This window comes from Dermochelys coriacea, chromosome 1 (assembly GCF_009764565.3).
Source record: "Dermochelys coriacea isolate rDerCor1 chromosome 1, rDerCor1.pri.v4, whole genome shotgun sequence".
Taxonomy (NCBI): domain Eukaryota; kingdom Metazoa; phylum Chordata; order Testudines; family Dermochelyidae; genus Dermochelys; species Dermochelys coriacea.
Window position 1 is genome coordinate 56,751,590 of NC_050068.2, and position 22,638 is coordinate 56,774,227.

At 44.7% G+C, this 22,638-nt stretch overlaps 2 long non-coding RNA genes across 3 annotated transcripts; one reads left to right on the forward strand and one right to left on the reverse strand.

The window, feature by feature from the left end:
* The first annotated feature begins 1,706 nt into the window (after positions 1-1,706).
* On the forward strand, positions 1,707-21,116 carry LOC122457939. 2 transcript variants are annotated; one of them, XR_006277713.1, is made up of 3 exons: positions 1,707-2,530; positions 5,393-5,605; positions 19,409-21,116. It is a non-coding gene; the product is annotated as an uncharacterized LOC122457939 (long non-coding RNA). The 2 variants fall into 2 exon arrangements; XR_006277714.1 differs by lacking the exons at positions 1,707-2,530; positions 5,393-5,605 and adding an exon at positions 14,065-14,543.
* LOC119850118 lies at positions 8,383-13,908 on the reverse strand. Its single transcript, XR_006277719.1, has 3 exons — positions 13,752-13,908; positions 9,693-9,801; positions 8,383-8,619 (listed from the first exon to the last, which is right to left on the reverse strand). It is a non-coding gene; the product is annotated as an uncharacterized LOC119850118 (long non-coding RNA).
* Positions 21,117-22,638: the final 1,522 nt, after the last annotated feature.

The window sequence follows — 22,638 nt, forward strand, 5'->3', positions numbered from 1 at the left end:
CAAAATCATGTTATCCAATCATACCAAATTCTTGGTTTTGAGGGGAGGGGCTGAGCTTGTTTTGGTGGTGGCATTTCAGTAGGGGTGGGAATCTTTCATCATTTCTTTTTTCCATATTTCTAACTTCCTATTGTAATAAACAGGAAGTTTCTGGACTTCTAAAAAAAAGTTTCAGAAACTTTCAGTAACAAAAAACAAGATGACTTTCATACAGTACAATAACAAAGTAAGGATTGTGATTACATCTTCCAGCTACTGTACAACTGTCTCCAGAAGAATAACACCGTTAAAGGAATGTGAAATCAAACAAATGATTAGGTTAGTCATACTGGGTTAAACTTCAAGTATTATTGAGCCCGCTTAAATTGAATAATATCAGCCTAAGTAACACTCTGATAGAATCCTTTTATTTAGACATACAAGGTGGGTGAGGTAATTTATATTATTGGATCAAGTTCTGTTGGTGAAAGAGACAACATTTTTTTACACAAAGCTCTGCTCCAGGTTTGGGAAAGAGTACCTCAAGAGTATCACAGCTAAATTCAAGGTTGGACAGATTGTTGAGCATGAAGAATTAACACGTTACAAGAAACGATTCAAGGGGAAGTAGGTAGTTAACACCTGCAGTCAAAGGACAGTAAGTGGGTTACACTACATCAGTTTATCAAGACTACTCCTACCCCAAGTTGAATTATTTATACTCTCCAAGGGACTGAATTTCCACCCCATCACAGAACCTATTAGTATGATAACTGTGGCAAACTAGAATTCTTTCTTTGATGTGACCTCAAAGAATTCTTTCACAACAAAGATGACATCACCCACAACTCCATATTCCCCCAACTGTCACAGAAAAAATAATCTGCCTGGACCCCCGCACAGCAGATGAAACTACACATTTGATCATTACACAATCAACTGCGAAATCCTTAACAAACATCACCTCACAAACACCACACTCTCTTCATCACCTTCAGCCCCCAAACTAAAACCTCTCCAGCACATCATCAAGTATCTACAACCTGTCCTGAAGGACGACCCATCACTCTCACAGATCTTGGGAGACAGGCCAGTCCTTGCTTACAGACAGCCCCCCAACCTGAAGCAAATACTCACCAGCAACCACACATCACATACCAAAAACACTAACCCAGGAACCTATCCTTGCAACAAAGCCCGTTGCCAACTGTGTCCACGTATCTATTTAGGGGACACCATCATAGGGCCTAATCACATCAGCCACACTATTAGAGGCTTGTTCTCCTGCACATCTAACTGTGATATATGCCATCATGTGCCAGCAATGCCCCTCTACCATGTACATTGGCCAAACCGGCAGTCTCTATGTAAAAGAATAAATGGACACAAATCAGACGTCCGCAATCATAACATTCAAAAACCAGTCGGAGAACACTTCAGTCTCTCTGGTCACTCGATTACAAACCTAAAAGTGGCAATTCTTCAACAAAAAAATTGGGCGCACACACACACACACACACACACACACACTGTTCCTCAGACGTTCTTGTCAACTACTACAAAAGGTCCCCCTCCCCCCCCCGCTTTCTTGCTGGTAATAGCTCATCTTACTTGATTACTCTCGTTACAGTGTGTATGGTAACACCCATTGTTTCATGTTCTCTGTGTATATAAAATCTCCCCACTGTATTTTCCACTGAATGCATCCGATGAAGTGAGCTATAGCTCACGAAAGCTTATGCTCAAATAAATTTGTTAGTCTCTAAGGTGCCACAAGTACTCCTTTTCTTTTTGCGGATACAGACTAACACAGCTACTACTCTGAAATCTCTCCATGATGACAACCAACAACTCTCCAATGCCACTCACAAAGTATTCAAATAAGAACCCATACTGCAATTCACCCAAGAATTTAAGGATATCATCAAACCTTTCACAAAACAACTCTAAGAGAAACTCTACAACTTCATACTGCAGACCCACACCAGTGACCAGCATGCTGCCCAAGATATACAGACAAGGGAAACCAGGCAGACTTATCATATCTGGTCATGGCACTCTTATTGAAGGAATATCAGGACTCATAGAAACCATCTTCAAACCACTCATCACATAAAGAGCCAGTTTCCTCCAGGACAAACTGACTTCCTCCAGAAACTCTGCAACATTAACAACCTCCCTCAAAACACCATCCTTGCTACCATGGATGTCACCTCCCTCTACATCAACATCTCTCACCATGACTGCATCATGACCTGCTTCTAATATCTATAAGACAATGGGCAACATTCAGAAATCCACCCCAAATACATTGCCAAACTCAGCCATTTCATCCTCACCCAGAAAAAATTTACATTCAACAGCAAATACTTTGTAGAAACCATGGGAATAGCTATAGGACAGCTCCCCTGTCAACCTCTTCCCAGGCCACCTCAAGGAAGTATTTCTGGAAAAATGCACCACAAAACCAGTGATTTACCTGAAATACATCAATGATATTTTCATTCTTTGGACAGATGGCCTGAACTCCCTCATAGACTTCCAGCACAATGTGAGTCACCACCTATTGTCTGGGTGCACATTCTGGGGTGCAATCCAGCATAGATTCCAACTCTGTGGGTACTCTCGGGCTGAAGCACCTACGGGAAAAAAATGGTGGGTGCTGAGCACCTACCAGCAGCCCCCCCTACCTCAACCTGCCCCCCCCAGCGCCTCCTGCCTGCTGGCAGGCCCTGTGAATCACTGCCTCTCTCTCCCTCCCAGCGACTACCACCTGGCGTGGATCAGTTGTTTCACTACATCAGGAGGTGCTGTGTGGGGAGCAAAGGCACAGCATTCTTGGGGAAGGGGCAGAACTGGGCGGGGTTGGGGTGGGAAGAGGCATGGCAGAGCTGAGAAGAAGCAGGGTGAGGCGGGGCCTTGGGAGAAGGGATGGAGTGGGGGCAGGGCCTGGGGGGAGCACTCCCCCCAGCAGATTAGAAATTTGGCATTTATGCAATCCAGACCAGTGAAGAGTTGTCACCGTTTACCTTTTAACACTGAGTGCCTCACAATGCCTTGCCACTGTGGTTCTCTCCCTGGGACACTTACAGTCAGCAACAAGATGGAATTCGTCTATATACCGGGTAGTCTTGGTCCAAATCTTTGGATCCTGGAGCCTGCCTGCAGCTTTCCACTGTCTTCTACCAGCCTTAGTTAACAACTGGTATCGTGACACCACACTCTCCTAACCCCATATTTTTCTAAAAATGTGTGTTCTGAAATGTCTGCTCCTTTCCTGGAACAATCTGAGGGATATTAATGTTTGTTGCCCTTTTAAGGAGTCAATATTCAACAGTTTGCTACTTTAACTGGAGTTAACAAACAGGTCAGTTTACACACAGCACTGGTTTGGTTTAGATTAAAAATAGAACAAGTTTATTAACAAAAGAAGATAGGATTTTAAGTGAATGCAAGTATAGGAGATAAAGTTAGAAATAGCTACCAGCAAATACAAGTGAAAACATCTAAAACTTAATCTAGCAAGTTTTGGATCAAGCCTTTGTTTAAGATAGCCTTTCTCACCCACAGTCTTCCAGCAAGGTGGTGACTGACCCTCTCCTCAGTCATAATTAAGGCTCCATGACTGTCATGGAAGTTACAGATTCCATGACTTTCCCTGACCTCCGTGACTTCTGGTGCAGCTGGCTCTGGGGCTGCCCAAGCTGATCAGGCAGCCCCTGGGCCAGTTGCGTCAGCCATTGCTGGGGAAGTTTGGGTGTGAGAGACAGCTCAGGGCTGAGGGTTGGGGTGTGGTGCAGTGCGGTGCTTACCAGGGAGGGGGGCTCTCCAGAAGCAGCTGGCATGTCTCTGCGGCTCATAGGTAGAGGGTCCAGGGAGATCCGCGTACTGCCCCTCCTTGGAGATACTGCCCCCACAGTTCCCTTTGGCTGTGGTTCCTGGCCAATGGGAGCTGTGCATCCAGAGCTCATGGCGGGGGCAGCACATGGCACCTCCCTGGCCTTCCCTCCCCCTAAGAGCTGCAGGGACATGCTGGCTACTTTCAGGGAGCTGCGCAGAGCCCACTCGGGAGCCTGCCAGCACCGCAACCTCCCTGCCACCCATAGCAGCAGCGGAGGTCCTGGGCCGTGCACCACTGCCCAGACAAACCACCCCCCCTTCCCCTAGCAGCAGCGAGGGTCCCAGGACATGCACCACCACCCACTTCCACCCCAGCACCAGCAGGGGTCCCGGGCTACCCCACACACAGCACCAACAGTGCACCCTGACCGTCCCCCCAGAGCATCCACAGCCCCCGGCCCAAGTTTTAGTTAGGAGTATATAATACAAGTCATGGATAGGTCACGGGCCATGAATTTTTGTTTACTACCCATAACTGTCCATGATTTTTACTAAAAATACCCGTAATTAAAACATAGCCTTAGTCATGATCTCTCCCAGAGGCCCAACGGTGCCGGTGCCCATGGACAATATGTTGCGTAGGCTGAGGAAGGCTTTGCTCCCCCAAACAGCCCGGGTGGCCCTGCTCACACTCCTTCCCAAAGCCCCCTCCTGCTTGCCCTTCCCCCTTTGCCCCAGCCGAGGTAGGCTACTCCTCTTCAGGGAAGCGGGCTGGGGCTAGGGTGGCCAGGACTTGGGGCAGCTGGGACTGCCCAGCACTGGAGGGCCCCTGGGCGCTGGGGCCACTCCACCCAGCACTGAGGGGTGGGTTGGCGCTGGGGCTGCCCGCCCATCGCTGGGGGAGAGTGGAGTTGAGGGCACTGGAGGGGGCTACTCACTCTGTGCTTGGGTGGTTTGGGGGCACTGGGGGGGAGCTGCCTGTCCTGTCATGGGTCAGGGGGGTTGCGCACCGTCCACCTGCTCTGCACTTGGGGTCAGGGGAGCCGCGAGCTGCCTGCCCACCCTGTGCTTAGGTGGCGATGCGCCACCTGCACACCCTGCACTTGGGAGCTGTACACTGCCCGCCTGCCCTGTGCTCAGGAGGCCACACTCTGCCCACATGCCCTGCACTTGGGGGCCAGAAGGCCGCACACTACCTGCCCACCCTGCACTCATGGGCTGTGCACTGCCCACCTGCCCTGTGCTCAAGGGGTCATGTGCAACCCACATGCCCTGCACTTGGGGGCCAAGGGCCCGCATGCCGGCTGCCTGCTCAGAGGCTGGAGGGCCCATGTGCTGCTGGCCCACCTGCCCAGGGACTAGGTGGGCTGCACGTCGCCCACTTACCCAGTGCTCCAAGGCTGAAGTGGGAGGGGCTAGCAGCCGTGGGATTGGAGGGTTTCAGCAGTGGGAGGGGTGGGTCCTCTGGCAGGGGGCTAACCTCTCCCAACTGGCAGTTCACCTGCCGCCCATGCTGGTGCCTTTGTCTTAAGTCAAAGAGATAATTTGGGGTTTCTGTTGCTTTCTTTTATAGACCAATGAACCTTTGAAGTGGATTCTTCTGAAGGTTACCCTTAAAGTAAAGTTTATTGAAGCAGTGAAGATGGCAACATGGAGTCTGGTGATGAAGGGAGCTGTATGCTCTTTCTTCCCCCACTTGTGTTTGCTGAAATGCAAATTATTCTGTTTCCTACCATCTCCTTCTGCAGTCTTGAAGATCCTGTTTACTACTTGTACGTAAACTGAGGTAAACACACATTCCTTTGTTTAGGATAGACCTGCCTAACACTTTTATCAGGCAGGGTTTTGAAACTGTGCTAATAACCTCATATGGGGGAATTAATTACTTTACATATAATGTTGCTACTTACATTTCACCACGATATTATTGACCAGTGAGTTATTAGTTTTTAAATGATACCTCACAAGGCATATTTTATACAAAGATTATTACAGTAGTGTGTAGGGCGTGAATACATGGATGCTATTGGTCACACCCATCCATCAAACTCCTTCTAGAATCCTCCTACACCAGCATCAATTTCCTGGACACTAACATCACTTTCAACCATCAGAGGGGGAGCCGTGTTCGTCTGGATCTGTAAAAGCGGCAAAGAATCCTGTGGCACCTTATAGACTAACAGTCGTATTGGAGCCTAAGCTTTCGTGGGTGGATGCCCACTTCTACAGACAGCTATATACAAGAAACCCATGGACCATGCTTTCCTTCACAGATGTAGTAACCACCCCAAACACACCAAGAAACCTGAACAGCCAGGTTCTCAGATACCACAGAATATGCTCTGAGGAGAAAGTCCGGGATACAAACTTTAACACACTTAAAACCGCCTTCACCAAGCAAGGATACTCCACCAGAGAAATAGATCACATCATGGAACGGTCCACCCGAATACCCTGAGAGAATCTGCTTCGATATGGAGAGAGAGAAAAAAAAAAAGCTCTAATATAGCATCCCTAGTTGTCACCTACCACCCCACCCTGGAACCCATATGGGGTATCATTAAACAATTATAACCCATACATGAGGGACCACATCCTGAAATAAATCTTTCCAAAACTCCCTCTGCTGACCTTCAAATAACCCCCAAACTTTGCCAAGTTCATACGAAGCAAGGTCCCCACAGCCCAGGATTCACTAACTCAAAAAGGCACCAGATATTGCCATAACAGATACAAAACCTCCAGGCATATCTCTATTGCTACAATGATCAAAACCCCTTACAACACACCTTTCAATATCACAACATGTGATGTACCTCATCCAGTGCACTAAACACCACAATGACAACTGTGTGGGTGAAATGAGACAATCACTACTCTCCCAAATGAACTCTCAGAAAAATGTTAAAAGACAAAAACATGAGATCATCCATGGGCAAACACTTTTAAATTAACAATCACTCCGCATTTGACCTTTCGTCCTTGTCCCTCAAAGGAAACCTGCACAACAACTTCAAAAGATAAGCCTGGGAACTTAAATTTATGAATGTGCTAGACATTAAAAATCATAGACTCAATAAAGGCAAAAAGAAAAGGAGGACTTGTGGCAATTCTTAGGTGCCACAAGTCCTCCTTTTCTTTTTGCGGATACAGACGAACATGGCTGCTACTCTGAAACCTGTCAATAAAGACACTAGATTTATGGCTCATTATAACAATCTGTAACCTACTAACACTCCTTTTGTCCTCTGACTGCAGAGGTGTTAACTGCCCACTTCACCTTAAATGGTCTTTGCAATGTGAGTTAACTCCTTATGCTTAACAATCTGTTCCACCTTATGTTTAGCTCTGAAACTCTGAGTACTTTCCCAGACCTGGAGAACTGTTCTGTGTAAACTCGAAAACTTGTCTCTTTCTCTCTTGTAGAATTTGGCGCAGTAAGAGATATTACCTTACTCACCTTGTCTCTCTAATGTCCTGGGACCAACATGACTATAGTTACTCTCCTTGTACTTAGCTTCTTACTCCCTCTTAGCTGCCATTTTTACAACTGTAGACAGCCTAACTTTTTCATGCTGCCTAGAATTCAAGGAGGTTAGACTCTTATCTTTGCCCCTTCAGTCTTGGTATTTTTTCCTATTTTTGTTTACCCTCCATTGTTACACTTTAAATGAAATACTTTACATCCAGCTAAGAGATGAGCATGTGGTTCTTAACTCTCTAATGTCTCAAAATCACAGTAGGAACAGTACATAAGTCAATTTACTAATCATTCAATGATTCGTGTACGTAATGAATACTAACAAATATATACAATGTGCCTGATATTTTTTTCTTTGAGAGAACTACATCTTTTTGCTGCCAAATGTCAGTCTCTTCAAACCAGTACAGCTACTTGAATGTTGGCTGAAGGATTTAAATCACATTCACTGGCAAAAAGATGACTTTGGTAGCAGAAAGATGGTTCATATAACTAGGCTTTTGTAATTGATATTGATAAAATTAGGGTTCTACTGTAAATGTTTTCTGAAAAGAGCTGGACTAGAGAGAGTGCTCTGCATTACCATATATGCGTCAATTCTCAGTTACATTAGCTGGACTAGGAGTAGTGCAGAGGCAAATGTGTTCCTCCTCTGCTGGTGAGGGAATGTCTTATCAATCAAAAACTGTCTTTGTGAATACATAGCATTGATTAAAGTCCAAAAGGAACTTAGCCAGGTAATTTGGAAGAATAGAGACTAACACAAGGCCTGAGAACATGTGCTTTCTGTCGGCCTAATTCCATCACAGCTAGAACCAGTTTGCTAGGTCTAAATACTTTGTAAAAGCTGATTCTTCTTCAAGTGGTTGCAGACGTATATTTCACTCACGTGTGTATGCACAAAGCACATCAAAGACAGTGCCTTTAACACCCACAGCAAAGCATACCAATAAGAGGTATTATATCCCCATGCAAGATTTTGAGTGTTTTACATCCAGCTCCTAATTCTCTTGTGTGATGACAGCAAATAAGAGATTACCTCAGGGGAGATATAAATCTACACCTAAAGACAAAGAGTCTAAGAGATTAGACTTGATGGGGAGAATAGTTTATTCAACCTTTTCATTACAAATACCCATTACAAACCAACAGGTGCTATTATTTAAGTATGACTTTGTGAACTGGGATGCTATGTCCAAGTTTACAGATAAGTTGCCAGAATCCTTCAGGAATTCATTGCAGAAGGCAGTTTGGTGGCCAAGACATCTTTGCAGTCAGTGGTGGACGTGGCAGATGCTTCATCCAGACTTATGCCTCAGCTGCAATAATGAGAAGAGCCTCATGGTTAAAGAACTCCAGCACAGATCCTGAGGTCCAGCAAACATAGATGACTTACCTTTTGATGGACACTTTTTGTTTTCTGAGAAAAATGAAGAGACATTCCATTATTTTAGTCAATGCTACTTTGATGTCATTGGGGGTCTATGCCCAGGCCACAAAAAGATATCATTTAGCGATGTAGCGATGCTTCTGATAGTCATCCTACCCTGCTAAGCAGCAAGACTTCCCCAGAAAAGAGCATAAATTGTAGACAAGATGACCTTCTGGGTCCGGTTGTAATCAACCAGCCCATCCTCCTCCACCTTTGGGCAGACAGGCTACTTGACTTTCATATCAAGAGCAGCATACCAGTTGTGAACTTATCAACCACTCCTCCCCAGTTTGGGACAGGCTAGCTCACTTCTGCAATACTTGAGAAACAATAACTATGGAAAAATTGGTTCTAAGCCCTGTAGGATCATGTTATGTTATGCCATCCAATCTCTGTCCATTCCCCCCTCTCATACCCCTGTCCCATCCCTTTTCAGGACCGCTCTCATGAGTCACTGCTTCTAAGCAGGTCCAAACTCCGTGTGCTCTGGGGGCTTTAGAGGAGATTCTTCATCATCATCAGGGAAAGGAAATCTACTCCATGCAATTCCAGTCCAAGGGAGGGGTGAGACCCATCCTCAGTCTCCGCAATCTCAACAGATACATCAAATGCTTGAGATTCTGCATGGTTACCCTGGCTACTATCTTCCTGCATTGGATCACGACTGGTTTGCTGCTCTTGGTCTTCAGGATGCCTACTTCCAGGTGGCAATTTTCCCAGGTCACAGGAAATGTCTGAGATTTTATTGGCAAGTCAGCACATACAGTGCTCTCTTTTGGCCTATCCTCAGACCCACACATGTTTGCCAAATGCATGTCTATAGTGGTGGCCTATCTCAGAAAGAGGAGTATTATGTGCACAAGCAGGGAGGGGCTCGTTCTAACCAATTTTTCCAGGAAGCAATAAAACTTTGGCATATTTGCATCAAAGAGGGCCTTACTGCCACAGCAGCACACTTACCCAATGTTCAGAATCAGTTAGCTGACCACTTCAGCAGAGATTTTTCCAGAATCATGAGTGGTCCCTGAAGAACAGCGTGGTGAGATCCATCTTCAGAGATCGGGGTATTCTGGCGATCAATTTGTTTGCAACAAAAGACAACAGAAAATGCAGTCAGTTTTCCTCTCAAGTGGAGTTCAGTCCACGCTCTTCAACCCAATACCTTCCATTTGAATCGGGGTCTGGAGCTTATGTATGCTTTCCCCCAGTTCCTGTTCATTCCTCAGGTTATCCAACTGAAGTTGAATCATGTCAACCTGATACTCATCGCACCAGCTTGGCTAAGACAGTATTGGTTCTTGGATCTTCTCACCCTGTCTGTTCGACCTCCCAAACCTCTTCCCCTCCTCCCAGACCCTCTGACACAACACCACAGTCAGATTCAGCATCCAACACTGAGCATACTGAACCTCTGAGCATGAAGGCTGCTTGGCTAGATGAGGAGGAAGGACATCGCTCGGAAGTGATGCAGGGAGTCTTGCTTAACAGTAGAAGGCTTTCTAGTAGGACTACATATTTCATCAAGTGGAAGCATTTTTCTGTTTGGTCTCTAGCTTGGAGAATCTAGCCAAAGCTAGCATGTATTCAGGACATTTTGGATTATCTGTTGCATTTTAAGTCCTAAGGTCTGTCTCTCAGCTCCTTGAGGGTCCACTTAGTGGTGACATCAGCTTTCCTTCCACCGATTCAAGAGAAGTCAATTTTTTCTAACTCCCTGGTGGGTAGATTGTTAAAAGGGATTGTCCATCTCATCCCTCCTGTTAAAGAAACAGCACCATTATGGGACCTTAATCTAGTGCTAGCCCTCATGATTCCTCCATATGAGCCCTTGGCAACCTGCTCTGTCCCTTCTTTGCCAAAAAATAAATTTTCTCAAGGCCATAACTTCTGCAAAGAGGGTGAGTGAGTTGCAGGCTTTCATGGCAGACCTCCATATATGCAATTTTTCCAGGATAAGGTGGCCCTAATGCTACGTCCAATATTTTTGTCTAAAGTGGGTTTGCAATTTCACCTTAACAAAACTGTATATTTACTGCACTCAAATACAGAAGAACAGCCCCTTAATACATTGGAAGTGAGACCGTGTTTGGTGTTCTATTTGGAGAGGACTAAACTCTCTACTAATTTGCCTCAGCTCTTGTCTCATATGTGGATGAAGGGTCAGGCAGTTTCCATACAGACAGTCTCCAGGTGGATTACTTCCTGCATTACATATGGAGTAGCTCAGTCTTCATCTCCTCAAAGACTAGTACTCATGCAATGAGGGCCCAAGCGACTGGTCAAGTTCCCCACATCAGACATTTGCAGAGTAGCTCCTTGGTTTTTAGTGCATACTTTTACCAAGCATCATGCTTAGGGACCATTTTAGTCAATTTCATGGTCATAGGATTTTAAAAATCATAAATGTCATGATTTCAGATATTTAAATCTGAAATGTCATGGTGTTATAACTGTAGGAGTCCTGACCCACCTCTGAAGGCAGCAGCGCAGAAGTAAGGGTGGCATGGAATGGTATTGCTGCCCTTACTTCTCTGCTGCTACTGGCGGTGGCGCTGCCTTCAGAGCTGGGCAGCTACCCCTCTCCAGCCACCCAGCTCTGAAGGCAGTGCAGGAATAAGAGTGGCAATACTGCAACCCCCCTACAGCACCTTCTGACCCCCGCAAACCCTCTTTTGGATCGAGACCCCCAGTTTGATAAATGCTGATCGCCCACATGAAAGCTGTATAGTATAGGGTAAAAGTTGACAAAAGACCAGATTTCACGAGAGAGACCAGATTTCACAGTCCGTGACACATTTTTACCACCATGAATTTGGTAGGGCCCTAATCATGCTATTATGACTGTGTCGAGATCAGATGAAAACTTTGGGAGGGAAGTTTTGCAGTCGTTCTTTAGATACAGTCTGAGCCCCACCCCCTTCACTTACTGTTTGTGAGTCATCTGAGTGGAATACACACCTGTAACTGCTCAAAGAAGAAGAAATGGTTACTTACTGTACTATAACTGTTGTTCTTTGGAGATGTGAGTACAAATGTGTATTTCATGACCCACCCTCTGTCTCCTCTGCATCAGAGTCAGTAGCCTTGAATTCCGATCCAAAAGAACTGAGGGGGTTAGGGTAGTGCCATCCTTATGTGGCCATGGTAGGGGCTCCAGGGCCCAAGAGTGCAAGCACCACCCCAGCAGGTACTGGGGAAAGCAAAGTCCTCCTAATTTGGTGTGCTGGGCGCATGCACACCTGAGAGGAATACACATCTACAGCCACATCTCAAAGAACAACAGTTACAACAGTACAGGTAAGTAACCATTTTTTCCTTGTCATGGGCTCAACCTTTGGTAGCTCTAAAATTGTTTCTGAATGCCCCTGTGAAAGATGAAGTCTAACCAAAAAGATAACAGCAGTGGTATAGAAAGAGCCTTTCTCATTAGAAAGAGAATGGGATCCGGTGGCTAGATTATTGGACTGCAAGTCAGGAGAGCTAACTTCTGCCTTTTCCACTGACCACCTATATGACTGTGGACAAATTGCTTCAGCTCTGTGTCTCAGTTGCCCCTTCTGTAAAATAGGGATATCTTCTTTTGCAGAGAGCTTTTCATTTCTAAGTCTCAAAGCACTTTACAAGAACTAAATATTTGTATTAAACTTAGTGAATTTAGTGCTTGTGAAAGATGCTATATTGTCAGCCCTGGAGAGTGAATTGTTTCTTGTAGAACACGAACTGAAAATTAAACAGAAAACAGTCTTGGCCAGTGCTACTTTGAGTGAACAAGGTTTGTTTGACTTCATGGAAGAATTCTTAAGACTTTGACCAGACTAGGGTTTAAAGAGGATTTAGGTATTTGTTTCCAAACAGAGCAGTTGCATATGTTGCGCTAATTCTTACATTTCCTGAACTTCTTGCTGAGGGGGGCCAATCTCAGTTTCCTATACCCTATGTTAATTTAGGAATTCAGGAGTTTAAAATATAGTCCTGGTTTCACAAGTTTAGGCTGTAGCTATGGATTTATTTATTTGTTTGTTTATTTTTAAAATAATAAACCAAATACATTGGTGCATGTTGATTTTGTGAATCACTAACTGACAAGCCTTAAATCTAATGAGTGTAAAAAGTATACAATTATAAGGTTAACAATATTCACTAAATTTAACTCTTATGAAAGAATTGAATATACAGTACTAATTTTCAGCAATTAGACCTGTCTCATGATTTCTGCATTATTTTATCATGATTAAGCTAATTCAATGCATGTACAAGTCACTGATAGTTAAATCTGCATATATGCAACAAGAGAATATTGTGTACCTTTTTGACAGTAATGCATCATCTTGATGCAGGGGAGACAAAGCTAGGGATTTTTGTCCAATTTTCACTGTTCAGAGGTTTGCCATTACAGTACCTGACTGCAACTTCAAAGGACAAATTAAGTCTGTACCAAGGCTTAAATTCAGCCAGAGCCAACCAGAGTGGAGCTCCGATAAATACTTTAAAACCCATGGGAGCCCTGGCACCTCCTGCGGGCTTCTGCCCCAAGAGTTCGGGAAATACTCAGAGAGAATTTAAGCCCTGGTCTGTACAGCTCCCATATGTGTCCTGCTTACAGGGGTTGTCCCTGTCATCAGTCAAAGACCATTTGGCCACTATTTCAGCTTTCCACCCTTCACTCCAGGGCAGGTCAGTCTTCGCTCTCTACATGACGGTCCGGTTTTTGAAAGGTCTGGAGCGTCTCTACCCCCACATCAGGGATCTTGTCCCTCCCTGGGACCTGAATCTCATGCTGTTGTGACTCCTGGGTCCTCCCTTCAAGCCTCTAGCTTCCTGCTCACTTCTCCTCCTCTCCTGGAAAGTTTCTTTCCTGGTCGCAATAATGTCCGCCCATAAGGTGTCTGAGATCAGGGCGGCTTACTTCAGAGCTGCCCTGTATGGTGTTCTAAAAGGACAAGGTCCAACTGCGGCTGCATCCAGTGTTCCTGCCCAAGGTAGTTTCATAGTTTCATACCGGCCAAGACATATACTTACCTGTCTTCTTTCTGAAGGCTTATAAATCGGAAGAGGAGTGCAAATTGAACACCCTGGACGTCAGGAGGACGCTTGCCTTCTACATCCACAGGACCAAGCCGTTTCATAAGTCAACACAGTTTTTTGTGGTGGCAGACAGGATGAAAGGTTGCCCAGTGCCTGCACAGAGGATTTCGTCCTGGATCACAGCCTGCATCCATTACTGCTATGACCTGGCAAAGGTGCCTCCACCAGCAACCGTGACTGCCCACTCGACTAGGGTGCAGGCTTCATCAGCAGGCTTCCTGGCCCAGGTTCTGATTCAGGGTATCTGCAGGGCCGCTACCTGGTCATCTGTTCACACATTTATGTCTCATTATACGTTCATCCAGCAAGCCCAAGACAATGCTGACTTTGGCAGAGCTGCGTTGCAAGTCACATGACCAAGCCCGCCACCAGGGATGCTGCTTGTGAGTCACCTAGAATGGAATCGACATGAGTAAGCACTTGAAGAAGAAAAAACAGTTATTTACCTTTATAACTGTTGTTCTTCGAGATGTGTTGCTCATGTCCATTCCATTACCCACCCTCCTGCCCTTCTGTTGGAGTTGCCGGCAAGAAGGAACTGAGAAGTCATAGGGCTGGAGGGGCCTAATATACTGATGCATGAGCGTGGCACTCCAGGAGGTGCCACAGCTGGCCCTACGGATACCACTAAGGCAAAATTCTCCAACAGCCATGCACATGGGCACATGCACACTTAGAATGGAATTGACAGGAGCAACACATCTCGAAGAACAACAGTTATGAAAGGTAGGTAACTGTTTTTTCTCACTGATCTCATATCAATCCCTCACTACCTGAGAGTAGCTTACTATGCCCAAGGGAAATACTAATAGATAAGGCCCCAATTATGCATATTTTGTATGGGTAGACCTCTGCTCCTACACAGAGCCCATTAAAGTTAATGGTGGTCTGTGCAAGCACCGTGGCTCTGAATGGAGCAGCTCGCAAGATTGGAACGTAAGGTTTCTGTAGCTCAACATTTTTCTCTTTTAGATTCCCCCCTCCATGTAAAAATTTAAAATTAATGAAAATAAATAATGTGAACCAGTCTTCTGCTGCTCAGCCTCAAGTCCTAGACTCCCAATATTTGGCATCATGAGGGGGACTCTTCCTTTGAGCGCACAAGGGCCTGTTGGAAATAGTGATGATTTTTGGTACGGGTGTCTTACAAAATGGTAGATATGCCCTTGAGAGAAACCACTAGGTTTCACTTACTATAATGTAATGTGAATTTCATTAGCATTTTTTCCCAAATAATTTGAAAGTAATATATAACACGGGGAAAATCTCTAGAGGTATGTAAAAAAACAACAACTGTGTGTGTGTAGAGGAGGGTGGTGCTCAAGGGATAAGAATAGTTGTTGTGTATTATCTCCTTCAAGAGAAGAAGAAGGGCTTGTCTACACTTGAAATGCTACAGTAGCACAGCTTCACCACTGCAGCCGTGCCGCTGTAGCATATCAGTGTAGACCAGGGGCGGGCAAACTTTTTGGGCTGAGGGCTGCATCGGGTTTCGGAAATTGTACGGAAGGCCGGTTATGGGAGGCTGTGCCTCCCCAAACAGCCAGACGTGGCCTGGCCCCTGCCCCCTATCCACCTTCCTCCCTGCTTCTTGCCCCCTGATGCCCCCCTCGGGACTCCTGCCCCATCCAACCCCCCTGTTCCCTGATGGCCCCCCCAGGACCCCTGCCCCATCCACCCCACCTGCTCCCTGTCCCCTGACCACCCCTGGAACCCCTGCCCCTGACTGCCCCCTGCTGCCCCATCCAGCCCCCCTTCTCCTTCCTAACTGCCCCCCCGGGACCCCTGCCCCATCCAACCCCCCTTCTCCCTGTCCCCTGACTGCCCCGGATCCCCCACCGACTGCCCCCTGCTGCCCCATCCAACCCCCCCTTCCTGACTGCCCCCCCCAGGACCCCTGCCCCCATTCTGCGCCCTCTGACCACTCCCCCACTCCCTGACCACCACCCCTGAACTCCCCTGCCCTCTATCCAACTCCCCACCCCAACTCCCTGCCTCCTTATTGCACTGCCTGGAGCATCCGTGGCTGGCGGCACTACAGCCATGCTGCCCACCTCAAGCCAGCCATGCACCGCGCAGCACAGAGCACTGGGTCAGGCCCGGCTCACAGCGCCGCCACTCAGAGCATTGCGCCGGTGGCGCAGTGAGCTGAGGCTGCAAAGGGGCTGGGGGTGAGCCTCCTGGGTCAGGAATTCAGGGGCCGGGCAGGAGGGTCCTGCAGGACGGATGTGGCCCGCAGGCTGTAGTTTGCCCACTTATGGTGTAGACGCTACCTACGTAAATAAGAGGAGTTCTCCTGTCAGCGTAGGTAATCCACCTCCCTGAGAGGCTAGTGCACTGGGGGTTATATTGACTTAGCTATGTTGCTCAGGGGTGTAGATTTGTCATACCCTTAAGCGATGTCACTGGATTGATCTAACTTTTTACTGTAGACCAGGCCTCATTTATACATACAATCTTAACACTATAGAACTGGTATAGACATAACTTCGGCATACTCCAAGTAGTTGTGACATGCCTCTCACATTACTAATAAGAGTACGTCTATCTTGCAGCTGGGAGGAGGCTTTGCAGCTCAGGTAGACAGAGATATGCTAGCTCTGCTTGAGCTAGAACACTAAAAATACCCTGTAGTCACGTACCATAGGCAGCTCCTCAGGCTAGCTGCCTGAGTACAAACCCAGGGGGTCTGGGCAGGTTGTACTCAGGCGGCTAGCCTGAGCAGCTGCCCATGCTACCCCTGGCTACATTGGTACTTTTAGTGCAATATCTCAAGCAGAGCTAGCGCAAATATGTCTCCCAAGCTAGAAAGCATGCTGCCAGCTTCAGTATAGATGTAGAGGAATGATATAAAATAACACAAAGTTTTCTCACTTCTTGAATAAGCCATTTTTGTTGTGTCTTCTGACATATGGTGTTCAGAGACAAGAAATATACACAAGGAGTTATCAGGCAAAGATGGTAAAGAACTGCATTTATGGGACTGCTATCTGTTAATTGACTTCTGGAACGACCAATTACTTAGGGATTGTCTGAAACCCATAATGTGCCTGATGATATGTTGTACATTTGGATCACTAGCTAAAAGATGCATGAAATCATGTACCCAGACAGCCCCCTGTTGGCTGCAGTGTCAGGGAGGCTCCAGAAAATAATTCTAGTTTAATTCAGCATTCGCTTGCCTTCCCTAAGTTGCTTTTAGATTCACCTGTCTTAGATGGTTACAAATAAAAAAAACAAACATTTTTTCTTGTTGTACCATCTACCAATTTAGTCACAAACTTTGCTTCTTTTGTCTCTAAGATAATCCATGTAGAAAGATGAGAGTCTGTCAGTGCCGAGAAGGCTTAACAGAAGCTCAGTTCCAAAGGTCCACAGTGAAGACTTGAGTGTTTGGTCCTTCTGGTACAAATTAAGACCACCTCATTAAAATACTAGACACGTATTCTAGGGCAGTGTACATTAGTCAGACATAATTTTGGGGAAGTATTACCACCCCCAAAATCCAAGGAAAACAAAAAACATAAAAAGAAAAGGAGTACTTGTGGCACCTTAGAGACTAACAAATTTATTAGAGCATAAGCTTTCGTGAGCTACAGCTCACTTCATCGGATGCATTCGATGAAGTGAGCTGTAGCTCACGAAAGCTTATGCTCTAATAAATTTGTTAGTCTCTAAGGTGCCACAAGTACTCCTTTTCTTTTTGAGAATACAGACTAACACGGCTGCTACTCCAAAAAACATAAAGAGCAGGGGGAGAATGTTTGAGAGTTCAAATTTGTCAAATGTAGGCTTCAGCCTTATCTTCAGACTATTCTGACTAGGCCACAGGGATCTCTACAGCAGCTTCTGCTTTTCTGCCAGTTAAAAGTCTGACACCTTCAGAAGTTCAGACTACATATATCATCAGCTCTTGATTTAAAAAGGTACAACACTACCAAGGAGACCCTTTTTTTTTCTGTGTTGCTTCTTACCTTTTCAAACTTCTTCCTTCTCTTTTGTTCAGGCTAGTTAAGCTTTTAACACAGTTGTCCTTCTGAGCTGGCTGTTGTCCATTTAGATGCAAATTACCAAACAGGCCCAGGCCTGAACTTTCGAAAGGGGCTAGTGATTTGGGGTGCCTCAATTTTGGGGTGCCCAAGTTGAGACACCTTTAAATAGACTTCATTTTGGGGGGAAGCAAATGTTCACCACTTTCTGAAAAGCAGACCGCTTAATGGGTTTCTCAAGCTGAGTACCTTAATACTGAGGCACACACAATCACTAGTCACTTACAAATATTTAGACTTCAATTCTTCTTTAAAGGGCTGCCTTGTAACTATTATATCCATTTGGTACCCAAGGTGTAGCAAGCACTATACACACACATGCACAACAGTCCTGCCCAGAAGGTTTAGTCACAAAGCTCTCTTGTCCATCACCCCAATGGAAGTTCCAGGAGGTCTCCTACTTCCAGGGGGACAAAGCCTCATGATCCGTGACTTGGGGACATCATCTTTTTGCTTCAGATATATTATAGGTTTTCAAAACGCTCATTGACTTCAATGGATGCAGTTAGGCCAATGCTGAGCACTTTTGAAAATTCCACCCATAAGCAAAGAAGCAAATTCTGTGTCCTCACCAATAAAATAAAGTAGGCACATAGGGAACAGACCCCCTAAAGAGAGAGACACTGGCGTGATTGACACAAAGACCCATAGATCAGGAGACATGGTTTCAATTCCTAGTTGTGCCACAGATCTCCTGTATAACCTTGGGTAAGTTACTTATGGCCAGATTTTACAGGTATATAGATGCCTAGCTCCAGGAGTCAGTTGTCTAAATACCTTTGAAAAATCTGATCCTTAACCTCTCTGTGCCTTAGTTTTCCATCTATAAAGTGGGACAGTCCTTCCCTACATCACAAGGTATTGTGAAGATAAATTCAGTAATGTTTTTAGACACTGAGACACTACAATGACGAGCACCATAGAAAACCCTATTAAGAAGTAATAATTGACTCAGTCTTAATCTTGAATTTCAGTTATCCAAAATTGGCAACGTGTCCTTACATTTTGGTCCAAAAACCTGATTTATTTTTGTAGTTGCTTCCAGCAGAAACTTTCATTCACAATTGCTTATGGGAACAAGGACTAATATTTGGATATCTATCTACCTGATTGCAACTGCAGATCACTCAGTTAAGCATCTATGTACCATATTTCTACCTACAATTCTGTATTGTGGTTCAAAATTAGAGGCTTAATTTGGGGTCTCTTTAAAATTTTCACCCAGACTGCCTTTGCTAATTTTCCAGAATCTCAGCAGAGCCGTGAAACAACAGCAAAGTTTTAAAATATTTGTTGCAAGGGGATATATTTCTAATCTGTTGCATTGTTTTCACAGTAGTCTTATAACAGTGCCAACCGAGGAGTTAGGATCTCTTTACCAGCTGACAGATAGTGTAGAATCTTGTGGGGAGAGAGAGTGAGGGAAGTTGAGTGATAGCTCTGTAAAGGAGCTTACTGGTTTCAGAGCCTGAATTGAGATTTCAAAGAGTAGTGATAATATTATTTTAATATTTTGTTTGTCTTGTTGATCCCATTCTACAGTCCAAGATCATAGAATCATAGGACTGGAAAGGCCCTCGAGAGGTTTTCTAGTCCAGTCCCCGCACTCAAGGCGAGAGTAAGTATTACCTATACATTTGCTAAATCAAAAACCAAAGACAAAGTAAAAATAGCTTTTGAGATACATATAATTGACAAGCAATTATTAAAACAAGCTACAGTTATACCTTCCCATTGCTTATAATTGAAGATTGAGGAAGCTAAAACTTATTTACAAATCAGGGCCCAGATCCTCACTGTGTCAAGTTCTGCTTGACATAGCAGAAAAGAGTGGAGGCTAAGGTGGTTTTAAATCTCTCACTATCCCTGGACCTGCTGTGGGGAAGACCAGTCTCCAGCAAAATTTAAAATAGCCTTCTGGCTGCTCTAAATTTTGCCAAACAACAGTGACTCCCAATAGGCAGTTCTGCAGCCAAAGGTCACTGGGTACAACATACTCTGGCCATATCCCCTCCCACCTTCCTCATGCTCCTAGCATGCTCTCTGTGCCAGTGGGGACTGCAATCTTCCTCCCCAAATAGTGCTGCAGTAGGATTGATGGGGGCTATTTTGGGCAAAGTAAATGGCAAACAACTTAGTGTGGACAAGGATTACAATTTCTTTCTACTCTGAGGAGTGCCTAGTTACTCTGATTCTTTATTTCCTAATCCACAATTAGACTGCTCCATAACTTGTGGTTATCTGTTTTCCTTAATATTATCATGGAAAATCCAAGTAATCTGTGTTCCTTTCAAATATTTTTAAAAAATTAGAAAGCACAGTTTACCCTAGAATCTGTGATGCTATTACCCCATCCATTTATACTTATTCTGCACATTACCCTATTGTTAAAAATATTTTCAGTCAATTTCCTCAGAAACAGTGGTGTGACTCTGATCTACAGTGAAGGTGATTACGTCCTCTTCTGAGGATGGTTAACTATGAAGAATTGTCCAATCTTGAGGAATATCTGGTGCTCTTAGGGATAATTGACAAATCCTTATCATGGTCTCCACGTTTTCACATTTTCAGAGCTCTTGGATAAATAGCATGTACTCCTGGAGATTTACTGCACTTGAGTTTCTCAAGCTGCCCATAACCTCTTCCTTAGAGACCTCCAGGTCTGTTAAAGCTATACTCTAATTTCCCGTAAAACATGCCCTTGGGATATTAATTTCTCTATTGCCTTCTATATTAAAAACAAATGAATTATTTTCATTAAACTTCTGTATAACTTTTCCATTCTCTTTCATTTCCCCCTTTGGTACTATATAGGACCTAAGGATAGACAAAAAGCTTTCTTGAATGAAACGTCTTTAAAAAAATCTATTATTTTCCTTAATATCTTTGGTTATTTGTTCTTCATATTGTATATTTTCCCTTTTAATTCCTGGGTCCAATTTCTAGGTTTGACTAAGGAAAAAAAGAAACATTTCTTCACTTCCACATGAGATTGAAGCGTGATGTGGATGAAAATTATTCATATAGCGCCTGTGATTAAATGTTGAATGGGTAGCTCTGAATAAAGGTAAAGTTGCCCAACACTTTCCATTATAAGACGACCCTTATTTCAGTTGTTTGTAACATTGTTAAACTTTAACCAGTCAGGCTGAAGTTTCCCATGTTGGATGTCTATCTCTGACTGAATTTTTATTTTAAAGTTTCTGCAAAACAGTTCAGCCGTTTCCGATAATAAAATTAGAGGAAAATATTTTGTTTTGCGTGCCACAGTTACTGGTCTAACTGCACCTCTGATGCCTCCTGGTCTCTTTGAGTGCACCCACTCTCAGGTCTCAGGCCTTACATCATCACCTTTCTTGGGACAGAATCATGCAATTCTCCCACTCTCAGTCCTGGCTGCAATCCCCTGTGATTACCTCAGGAGGTCTAACAGGCTCAGACCCTTCAGTTCTGTTCACTCCAGGAGCATGACAGTAGTAATCAGTAGCTAGGAAGCCTTTGTAAAGCAGAGTATTATTTATTAGAAAAAAAGCATTTAAAATAAAACACATTTTAGAAACAATAAATCAATCTATACCCATGCCTGATTTTCCCTTTGGCTTACTGTTCCCTGGATTTGGGAAAGCCCAGCTTCTTCAGGCTCCCTCCATAGAGACTCTCCCTGCATCAGACTGTCTCCCTTGTCAGTCTTGGACAACTGACCACCGTTCTTCTCCTGAGAAGGGCTTTTTAACTGTTTAGTGTTCTTTTGATCTCTAGGAACACAGCTTTGGTAAAACAAGGCTTGCAATTTGTTGGAGACAAGATCCAGGATCCTTGAAGCTAACAGGTTATCCCATTGTCTTTCAAGTGCATGCCTGGATACTTCTATCTGATAAGCCATTGTGTTACCTTCATGCACAGACCCCATGGAATTAAAGTATTATGGGCATATAATATATATATATAATAAACATTCCACTACCCCCAGAATAAGTTAGAACAATACAATCATACACAAAGTTTTAATATCCTACCATAGTTACATAGTAACTTTATCTCACTAATCATCTCACATACACTGTTCATAAAATTATTACATCTCAGGGATGTGCCTTGTTATGTTCCTGTGAAAATTTGACCAAGCTGTAAACCTCTGAAAAATCTCAATTTGCACATACTCAGTAGAGACCATTTAGAGAGTTTAGTGGCTAAATTATCTGGATTCCATCCTCACTGAGTATGCTCCTTCCCCTGAGGGTTCCTTGACCTAAACACTGAACCGGCTGTGTATGCACCTTTCCCACAGAGTGACTGAGCATGTTCTATCCTGGGCCTATGGTGGCTCAAGTAGATTTTCCTTGCAATTCCTCCTCCTGGCTGCCAAGGGACACTGTGGTGTCAGACTCTGTGTCATAATCTGGGATTTAAGTGATCAGACCTCATGGTCAGAGTTGTTGTGGTCAGAAACCAGAGGTCAGAGACAAGAATCCTGAGTCAAGCCAAGGTCAGAGCTGGAATCAGGGTCTGGAATCCAAACCAAGGGTAGAGTTGGAGTCAATAGCCAGAGGTGGATCATAGAAGTTGGGATCTGGAACAAGGCACCAGGAACAGGATAGGAAGGCAAGAATCAGGAATGAGGCAGGGCTTAGGAGTCAGGTGAGAAGAAAAGGTCCAATGTAGCAGCCATCCAGAGATTTACTTGGTTGGTTAGATGACTGCCTGTGCCTCCTTCTGGCTTAAACAAACAGTGAGTCTGAGCCAATTGGAGAGGCTGAACGTCACTTCCTGTT